Source organism: Gallus gallus, chromosome 1, assembly GCF_016699485.2.
Source record: "Gallus gallus isolate bGalGal1 chromosome 1, bGalGal1.mat.broiler.GRCg7b, whole genome shotgun sequence".
Taxonomy (NCBI): domain Eukaryota; kingdom Metazoa; phylum Chordata; class Aves; order Galliformes; family Phasianidae; genus Gallus; species Gallus gallus.
In genome coordinates, this window is record NC_052532.1 from 173,743,719 (window position 1) to 173,754,794 (window position 11,076).

Genomic DNA, 11,076 nt, shown 5'->3' on the forward strand with positions numbered 1-11,076 from the left:
GTATCTCGAAATAGAGATTTTAATTACATATGGCATTCTGAGCCCCCTACTACAAGCAGCCATGTTATTAGAATGTGACATGATGTCAGGCACTATGAAAGAAGACCTATCCTGTACCAAATTGAAGTAAAAGTATAAGATCTGGGCCCAGTGTTTAAATATATACATACATTTTAACCAATTTTAAACTGATTATTAATGCAACGTTAGAAGAAATTAGAGCGTTCTTACACTGACCTCCTCAGTCATTACAGTGTGATTGCTTCTAGCAATCCAAGTAGCTATTAACAAGTCCAAGTACCATTTTGTTGTACAACAACTTCTGTTTTTCTGACAAGACTGTCTGGCGTCCTTTGATCCTTCAGGCTGCTTTCTTGACTGAGATAAATTTTCTTTTCAGTTTCAAATATTTTAGTAGATTATTGCCACTCTGTAGGCTGTCACTCTGGGTTATATCACCCTGTCCCCATCAGAGTGCCTATATTGCTGCAAGTAAATTGTAGCATATCAAGGAAGAGTAGATCACTAATTAGAATGAAAAGAAAAAAAGAAAAAAGAAAACAAAAAGACTGCAATAAAGTGACATCTGTTCTGTTGGTGACATGCTGATGTCATGCAGATTGAATGTGACAGTGGAAAGAGAAACACTAATGGTGATAGAAAAAAAATCTAAAATAACAACAAATATTCCATATAGACTGGCAGCACTGAAGAAGCTGCTTCTTTATAGGAGGTGTAAAATGAAGAAATCCAAGTTCTTCGACAGTCTAATGGGTTATCTTACAATCCTATATTTACTCTGGAAGGGTAATGTAATAAATACAGCACAAAATTTATCTATGCAAGGATAAGGCAAGCTAAAAAGGCACAAAAATTACTGTTTTTACAGATACTGAAGGAGCGTTATGGAAAAGGCTGCAGAGATAACATTTAATTGTAGGATGCATCTTGTCCATCAGTCATTACAGTAAAAGCTTTTGTACATCTTTCTACCTCAAAAAGACGATGCAAATTCTTTTACTAAAGAACAGGTGGGGTGAAAAGAAATAGGTGTATTAAAAAAAAAAAAAAAGGAAAGAAAGAAAAGTCATTGTATTTTCATGCACTCAGGACACTTAGCGGTATCATAAAATGATTTAATCGGTACTTTATATTCCAGTTCCTGTTGCTAAGGTCCAGACCCTGCTCAGCTTTTCAACTCTCTGGCATGCCTGGAGAATTAACAGATGAGATACGCTTTGCTGTTCTTAGCCCTCTGTGGCCACAGTTACATGTAGCTGTGCAAACCTAAGACCTTTTCTTCTACCTTTAGGAATTGTCAAACTACACATTTAAGCAAGATTTACAGCAACACAGTTAATCATGGCAGAAAACATAAGAGGAAAAATGGCATTTTTAAAATATTCTGAACATAAATTCAAACATCTATTTGGGGACATACAGACTTGTAGATCCATTCTTCAGATGAACTACAGCTATTTTGAATAGATATTCACTTTCTACGGAATTTTTGGATAAAAACCATAGGTTATTATCATTCATAGTTTAGGTCTTTCCCTCAGATTTACAAGGCCACTGACTAAAATATATATAGCCATGTTCTTCAGTTTCCATCAGCCTGTATTTTGCAGTAAGAGAACTGGAGCAAAGGAAGCTCTATCCATTTAGAATTGAAGATATGGATTTACCAGTCTTTTGAAAGTCTCAATGTATTACAAAATATTCAACATTCTTTTCTGGGTATATCCTAAATAAGAAACATAAGCTCTGTATGGAAGGCAATCACGCAGCTCTTTAAAAAATAATGTGTTGTCGGATAGTTAAATAAATAAACAAATATTGGCTCTTGACGTTAATTAAGAATTAATTTTGTGAGGACGCTGACATTTGACATTTTTTATCTGTTTCTGGGCAAGGAAGTATGTGGTTGACAAAGGACTGTGAATTATTTTGAGATGTGGAATTATTTGCTTCCATTTCCACCAGAAATTGAACTAGATTTTTTTTTTTAATTGACTGGAGTTGCATTTTGATGAAAAAATCACCAAAAATCATAGAATCATAGAATCATAGAATGGCCTGGATTGAAAAGGACCACAATGATCATCGAGTTTCAACCCCCCTGCTGTGGGCAGGGTCACCAGCCACTATACCAAGCTGCCCAGAGCCACATCCAGCCTGGCCTTGAATGCCTGCAGGGATGGGGCATCCACAGCCTCCTTGGGCAACCTGTTCCAGTGCGTCTCCACGTAGCCCACATAATAGGTGTTTTCTAGGTTTCTTTAACTTTCATCAAGATGATAAGTGGTCCAGCTCCTCTGAAGTCACAGAAAGTTTGTAAAAGAAATCCAGAAGCCTCTAAACACATATTGAGGTATTTCCATTTATGGTAATAATTGTGGAATGCAAAATGAAATTCCTGCTGTATTGCTAGGGAGAAAGTTCTCATAATCTGCTGTTTTCTGCTGTGCAATGGGCAGAACATACTGTTTGTCCCTAGTTGTGGTTTGCATACATTTATTGAAATTTGAAGGTTTTATAGCATGAACTGTGTTTTATGAACTAACTCATATTTCAGAGCTTGACTACTGTAATTTCATCTCCTATAAAATTTTACTGTTCCTAGTAGCTATCTCATTAGTAGGATCTCCTTTTTTTTCTGGGGCCACAGTGATCTTTCTCATGTCTCCTAATTTCTCTTTCACTCGTAGAATAATTACATTTTTATTGGTTCAACAAGCATACAGAAGCCTTTGAATTTCTTGGTTTTCTCCTGGGACTTTTCATTTTCAGTAGCACTTTAATCTCTAATTTTGATGTTAATTCCAGTAAAGTTTGCTGATCTTTCAAGTTTTGATGTTTTGCTAGCTAAAGGGCCAGCCCTGATTATACATACTGAGGTGGAATCAGCTTATTGAGATGGGAACAGTTCTCTGTAATCCAGATGAAAGGTAGCAAAGAGTATACGACCAACAACAATTTATACTCACTCTTTTCTGAAAAAAAGCAGCACATTTTCATAATCTCAATGAAAATCTTTCACTTATAAACATAACTGTAATTTTTAAAATACTACATCATGTTACACTTCACATTTTTATATATTTAAATGTCCAGTGTGCAATTACAAGATAAATCTGAGATAGAAATGTAATTTGGAAAATGTTTACCAGAAGCACACTGCTTTTAATTACAGTAGAGTTACACACAACAGTATCACATAACTGTGATGTTGGTTATGCAGAGCAATAGACGCTGTGAGCGGCTATTAGTATTGATGTGTCTTCAGACAGCTGCATTGCTATTGATGTGAATTGGAACAAACCACAGTCCCAGAGCTCTTCATGATGAAAAGCTATACTGGCTGAGATTAAATGACTGAGTTCCTGTTGTCTGATATTACAACTCTATAGTGACAGAACCGCTGCTTTTTCTATTACTTGATGAAAAGAAAACTGTCATAAGTTCTTCTGATGGTTCTTCTTGCTCTTATCTGTCTTAGACAAGCTCACTTTAAAATAAGTGTGTTTTCTTAAAGTACTCAATGCAAAACCAAGCACTGACATACCTTGTGGAGAAGACTGCTATGCTGTTGAAATAAAGAGGGGGGAAAAAAAAGGATAACTCCTGTCATTAGACATAGTCGTTTAAGTAAATATTTTGCATTAGTTCTCATTATCACTTTTTGTACTTTCCATTCTCCAAGTGTCTGCCTGAATGTACAGTCCTTTACATTGCAATAAAGAATTGTTTAAGGATTCTCTTTTTTCATCTGTAGTGTAAATACAACTAGAACTGAGCTCATATAAATAATTTGCTATATTCATGACAAATCTATTCTCTTGTTTTATTTTGCCTCAGGTGTCTGTCACCAGGAAGCAGCAGCTTAAACTATTAGGATGTGCTGGCCTTGAAGAGCAATTAATGCAAGAAATGCAGCTGTTTAAATTTCTGGATTATTTTCCAGCTTCACGTATGTGGAGCAACACTGTATTTTGTGATGGTGAAATAAAATAAGGTGCAGAGGCTACCACTCCATAACATTTTTAAATTATCTAAATTGTGGCTGTTGTACTTCCTTCCCTCTGCTCCCAATCCCTCCAGCATTCTGCTCTTTACTCTTTGTTGTCACTGTGCTTATCCAGCTCGATGAAAAGCTGGGTTAGTGAACTAAATGGGCAATAAATGCAATCATTTCTTTATCAGTTTATAACCCTGGAATTTGTGCTGTAGTCAGCTTTGTGTAAGGATTTGGCAAGATCATGATTGTGCCACCTTCAATCAGTTTAAAATCTTGTGGAGCCACACTGTCAGAATAATGTACCAGGGTTATTTTTACTGTCCTGGCCTTCACTTTAGTTCATTTTCATATACAGACCTAAGAACACTCTTGATGCTTTGGTAATTTGCTTCTATTTTATAGCTCCTTGTATGAGTGACCGCGAACCTTCCTGATTCTGAACAGTTTTTCACTAAGGCACCTGTTTTCAGGGATTCTGTGGCTTTGAGTAGCATTCAAAGTACATGTGTACACAGTCAATTTTGCTGCCCCTTACAAAATTTTCCTTTCTGGAGCCTGTATTTCTACTAGCTTCTGGACACTTGTGCAACTTTCAGCAATTTAAAATATCCTTATGTGGTGGCTTCTTAAAAGTCTATCAGAAGTTAGAACAGAGGTGAGTTCTTAGTAGCAATATGATAAGCTAACAAGCTTTATAGGAACAAGCTAAAGAGAGAGAGAGAGAGAGTAAGCTCACCATATCTTGCCTCTTTGGACACCAGCATATCTTTTTGGGCCTGGCCAATGAGTCCAGACAGGCTGCATTGCAGATAGTGTCCAGAAAGCTACATAAACTTGTACAGTACTATTTATGCAAGTATTTCCTTCTTTGCTAATCACAACCAGCATCTATATATAGCAGTAAATAAAAGCAGAGTGACCATTCTAGGTTAACAAGATTAGCTGTCACCAAATGTTATGGAGTTAGGACACCATATTGTTTATTCCTATCCATTGGGCCTACTGAGAATAGAATGTGACCTTTGGTAGTCCCCAGGCTACATTCAAGCTTCAATTTGAGTAAGTATTCATTGACCCAAGATAAAATCATGCCAAGGATCATGTAAACAGTTTAATGATATGGGCCCTTGCCCTTTGTGACATATTCATGTAGCTGTAACCTAAGGCTATGCCTGAGCTGCAGTGTCGAATTAGACCTATGGACCATTCTCTGGGCCTTAAGCTGAGGGATGAAGACTGGCTGTGCCTAGCCTAGAGACTACATAACACTTGGCTGTCAGTCTCCTCTGGTTCCCAAATGGACTATCTAAGTACGTATACAAGACTATGGAAAATTATTTTTCTGTGTGCCTATTAATCATAAGTGTCTGATAGAATGTGATGACTGAGTTGCATCCAGTAGAATGAAGCTGTCACAGTGTGACTCTGAAGGTGTATGTGACATATCCTGGAGTTGTACTGGAGCATGAAGGGTCTGCTAGGGTAGTGCTGGAGGGATGGGTAAGGTGGAGAAAGGCAGATGTGCTGCATGTTCCACATCCTTGGAGACACTCAAGGTCAGGCTGGATGGGGCTCTGAGCAACCTGATCTAGCTGTAGGGTCCCTGTTCATTGCAGGAGAGTTGGACTAGATGACCTTTAAGGGTTCCTTCCAACTCAAAAGATTCTATGATTCTGTGAATGACACAGGACTGACTTGCATTCTTTGGCCTTTCTCACTCAATACAAATGAGCATGAGTGTTGCATGACTTCCTGCTCAATAGCATTTGCTCACTGACCAGTCATGCTTGACTGTCTCCTGGAAAATCCTGAGTGGCACAAAGGAATGGTTCCTTGGAATCAGAGGGGCATGTACTAAAATAGCACTTCACAGGCTCAAAACAAGGATAATGTGGATCTTCTCTGAGTACGTGGTTACACAGCAAAACTCCTTGCCACAAGATACTGTAGAGGCTAAAATTCATGAGTGCAGTGAGGAGTCCACTTAAACTCACAGAAGAAAAATCTTTAATATTTAGTGAATTTGTAGAAGGTAATTCTGGTAACTGAATGCTGAGAAGTGCTGTGCTCTCACACCTTTATCTTCAAGCCTATCTCCATGACTGTGCACGTGTCTGCTGAATGCAGATATATAGCGTTTGTCTGCAGTTTGACTGCTCATTTTTTTCCATTGCTTTATGTGGAGACTTAGACCAGATAGGATCGAGTTGTGTGCATTTATTCAGGACCAGCAGACCTAGGACCTTTTGTCATAGTAAGCTTCCTGCTTCAATTACTAAGCTCCTAATTAGCTTCTGTATCTTTTCTGTCAGTCTTCCACTAAGCCATGGCAGATTTTTGTTCCTAGGAGGCAGAAATTAGGCTTTTTAGGCCATTTAGTACCTCTGTTGGGAAATTATTTTGTCCCAGAAAAGACCACAGTGATTCTTTATCATTGCCAGGCAATAAACCCTTTCATGCTCTTGTACCATTTCCTGTTAGCATCTTGTTTATCTTTTTCCAGAAACTGTTTTCTGATGCTTTGCTGGCAACCAGTGGAAGAAGTCTGGAGCCCATCTGCATTCTGCAGCAGCATGCACTGTCTGAGCAACAGCATTAAGTGTCTGTGCTTACTATGTCAGATCTGTCATGCCTTTTCAGTTTCTGTTACCATTTTTTAACTGCATGTCCTTCAATTGGCCCATCTTCTGGAAAAGTGAGCAGTAATTTACTATGACATAACTTCCCCTATTAAAAATGAGTACATCTGTTCACTCAGCTACAGCTTCCTCAGCACCCTCCTGTAGGATCATAATTAAGAGCCCTGATTGCAACCTGCTAATGATTCCTTCCCCAAATATCTCTCAATCTAATTTTAAATGTGACATAACAAATGGAACTAATAAGCTTTAAGGAAAGAACATGATACGGGTAAATGAATTATAGTAATACCACATATGAACATTTAGTTAAACATCATTAAAAGTGTAAACTCACAAGCTTCTGTAGTCATTGCAGGAGAATTGTCTTAGAACAAGGTTTCTGAAAGACCAAGGAAGATTTTATTTCAAACTTATGGCTGTGTAAGATGACAAAGATACATACGGGGGTGCATTCAGGATCACATCACTGTGGCTATCTTGCATATATTGCAGCCTTATGTAAACTTACTGATTCTAAAGATATATTAAAAAAATAAATCTTTAATTTCTAGAAAGCCTTAATTTTGTTCTAGAAAGTACATGTTCTTGCAGAGGAGCAGTGGTTATCAAAGTAGTGACTATCAAAATATTTCAGAGACCTTTCTCTGATTTCAGAAGGCATCTGATCAGCTTTACTGTTTAGCTGCTTGGATACATATGAAGCCTGTTTTCTATCAATAGTCAAAGCATCTCTGAGAAAAGTCAAAGAAATGTAATTTTAAAAGATGATACTGTTGAAGTTTTCTGCACTATCAAAAACTTCAATTATTAAATCATTACAGAAATGGGTTAAATTGTAATCAAAGTGAAGAAAACAGTTATTTTGCTGTTAGATTCCATAGGCTCACGATTTTGACTAAAATGAACAAATAAACTTGACTTAAAATCTTAATAACTTTAGAACATATTTGATAAGATAGTGGAATATTCATTCTTTGCCCTTCAGCTATTCTGTTAAACGTTACAGAAGCATCGCAGATCAAGAGTCATTGTATTCCTTTCTGTTTTGTTTCCAACTTTAGTTTATCATTGAACACCATATGGCGCACATCCTGGACATCATTCATCAATATAATATAATGCTTTCTGTCCCCCAGTTGTGGATCTTGGAGTCAGTTATCCTGTGATTTCAGAATAAAGGGATTAGCCAAAGATTGTTTCTTTCCACCCATCAAACAGTATGATTGCATTTTTTATGTAAACCTAATTACCTTCTATTAAAATTATAAGATAAAAATAGGACTATTTAAATCTTATGCATCAAAGACTAAGCAGATTGCCAGCAAAGGTCTAAAAGAATTTCTTTGTTCTCATGCAGTAAGCAATAAATAGGTGGATGGTTAAGAACAGGGCTTTTTCTTCATCCTGCAATATCAGATATTGGCCAGGGTATGAAAGAGGATTTGATATATTGATCGACGGTCTTTCTAATTTAGAATGCCATCTTAAAGCTTTGAATTATTTTGTAGGTTACTAAGAAACAGGCATGATGAGTAGGTTGTTCTGCAATTTATTTAGTTCTCTCTGTGCTAGGATTGCCAAGAAGCAGGTCAGCTGCAATGATTAGCAGAATTCAGACTTTATCACCACTGTAAAAAAATGCTTAGGATGTTATGTCAAAACATTTTGAAGCTATTGAGCTGGAGGTAAGAGTATGAGGAATAATGCCTTGAAGAAAATCAGCCGTATAGCTTTGTCCAGTTTTTGTGTTTCTATTTTGCATGATGGGCATTTCTCCAGATCCTACTTAGAATTACGATTATTAACTTGTTACTTATTAAATTGTACTCTATAGTGGCTCATTTGGAGCTTGATTTTTCAGTTTGGTTGAGAAACTTTGTCTAGCTTCAGCAGAAAAGGGATTCTTTATTTTATTAAAGGAAAATGTGAAGATGCAACTTGATACAAATCTGTGTAAATTGGTATTTTCCATAGTTTTGAATGGATGTCATTTCAAACTGTCCATGTAAGTAAAGTAAAATTCCCACTGATTTTGAAGAGAACAGGAGATAGCTTTGAAAAACTTAACTCAGACAGGATAGCAAAGAGAAAGAAGTATAGGTTGGAGATCTTTTCAGCCTTTGCTTCCACTAATTTCCATCCCAGTTTGCCTCTCTCATATCCCAGAATATAAAATCCTACAGGCTGACTCTGATGCTGCCTGCTGCTGGCTCTGAGAGGTGAGAGTGCTGCCTGCAGAGGATATCCTTAACCTCTTAACTCTTGGATCCTGAAAACCCAAGCCCTTTGTCATCGAGCTTGGGAACCACACTGATTTCAGTGCCTGGGAAGCCTGGATTTTGGGCTGAATGAACTATTGGTTTTTAATGTAATTTTGAAAAAGTGCTGATACGTACAGTCTCAGGACAAATTAAAACCTCAGCAGGAGTAATATCACGCTGTGTGAATAGATTGCAGTTGATGCTTCTATATTTTACTGTAATTGTCTGAGGGCTTCAGGATTATGTACACCAGGCTCCGAAGGAAAGTGTGTTCATAAGCCCTATGACCTGTGCCATAAACTGATGTTTTGAGCAGCACAGGGATGTGAAAGAGAAATTTAATACTGAATAAGGCTCTGGAGGAGAAAAACAAATTAGGTCTTTCTGCTGTGGTTGTTGCTGTTCACATACTCACAGGTTTGGCTTTGTTCAAAAATAATATAAATGTTTCTTACCTTTACAATTAAGTTATTGATGGTAAAAACTAAGGAGGCAGATGTTTTCTAATCAAGGCCAACATAAGAATAATATGCTCCATGAGTAGCTTCCCACTGTGGCAGATTTCAAACAGTAACAAAAATGGAAGTATCAGTATAAAGGACAAATCAGCAGGGGATTTTATTGCACTGGCCTGACTCATCAGGTCGTTTCCTCATAGGTGAAGTGATGCAAATCTCATTGCAGCTGCATGTGTCCCTCTAGTCTCTGCCTTACCTCTTTGAGCCAGGCTGAGCAACTCTCTTAATGGTACCAGAAGGCACCATGTTGTGTGACCTCACATCTTCCTTATCTACCTATCTACTGCTGCTGTTTAACTGTTGTTAAACAATTTGATGCATGTGCCTTCAATACAAAGCAGATAACATAGCAAAGTCTCCTAAAATCTCTTATGTTAGCATACTTGATCAATTTATCATCTTAAACCTACTGTATTAAACCTTAAACCTTCTGTATTAAAATACAGAAATAACTGTTCTTAGCACATTGCTTAAAGTCTATTGAAATGTGCATTTCTTTTCTTTCTTACCTTTTATCCCCGTGGCTTAAAGCAGTTCAGGTAGGCTTGCTGATATGCTTGGCCACTTGAGAAAGAAAATCAAACCATATATTTTGTACCCATTTCATCAGCAATTCATCTACTACCAGAAGTTCAGAGATTTATCAAATGACAAACAGTTTCAATTTGAATGCACTCAATGCTTGCATACTCAGCTTATTTCCAAAATGAGACTTAAGGGATCAAAGCCATATAGATACACTGAAGTATTTTCTTTAAGCTTAATTTTTCTTAGTTTCATCACAGAAATAACACAAGTACCACTTCCTTTAAGAACTGGGCATGTTTATTTAGACAAAAATGACTCCATAATACAAGTGTATCCCTGTAAATGTGGCATTTTCATATACGTTGTCATCCTTCTTACTTTTTTGTGGCTTTCCAGTTCAAGTGGTTACATGAAATATAAAAATCTTTTTGTTCTTCTCCTGATAAATTACAAAAAATACAAACTGTTCGTTAGGCGACATGGCTAAAATTGCCTCCAAGTGTTGCAGACAGTAGTGTTTATGTCACAAGATGACCTCATTGTTTGGGTGTCTGCCACACTCCACAGCACTGGGACTTTCCCCATTGCAAGACACAGTAATTTATGTGAGTGAAGGATCGTATTTGCACCTAATCAAGTTCAGGAAGGCAGAGACGTGAGATGATGCTGGAGAAATTGTGGAACAAGGGCTCATCCACACTTTTCAAGCAGTCCAGACCATTTCAATCCTGTTAGGCAGGAAACAGTTCTGCTCAAAAGTCAAAAAGCTGTCAGTGTGCCTGGAGTGGAGTTGTTAATTATTTTTTCCTTATTCCATTCGTAGTTTTATTCCTTCCTGAAGGCAGAAGAAAAGCCAAAAATCCCCGATGTTTCTAAAAAGGTAACATTCGATAAGTGATATTCTCACCTTGAAATCAGCAAGCCTGCGTTTGCAGCTAATAAAAATACGTATATATTTTCAAAGACATTTGTAGGCCGAACCAAACCACGTATCTGCACGGCCCCCAGCCGCCTGCAGCAGGCCCGCTGCCCACCAGGTGGCGAAGCGCACCCGGGGAGCGGCGGGGGACGGCCCGGCCTCGGCGCCACAGCACCGCCCACCTCAC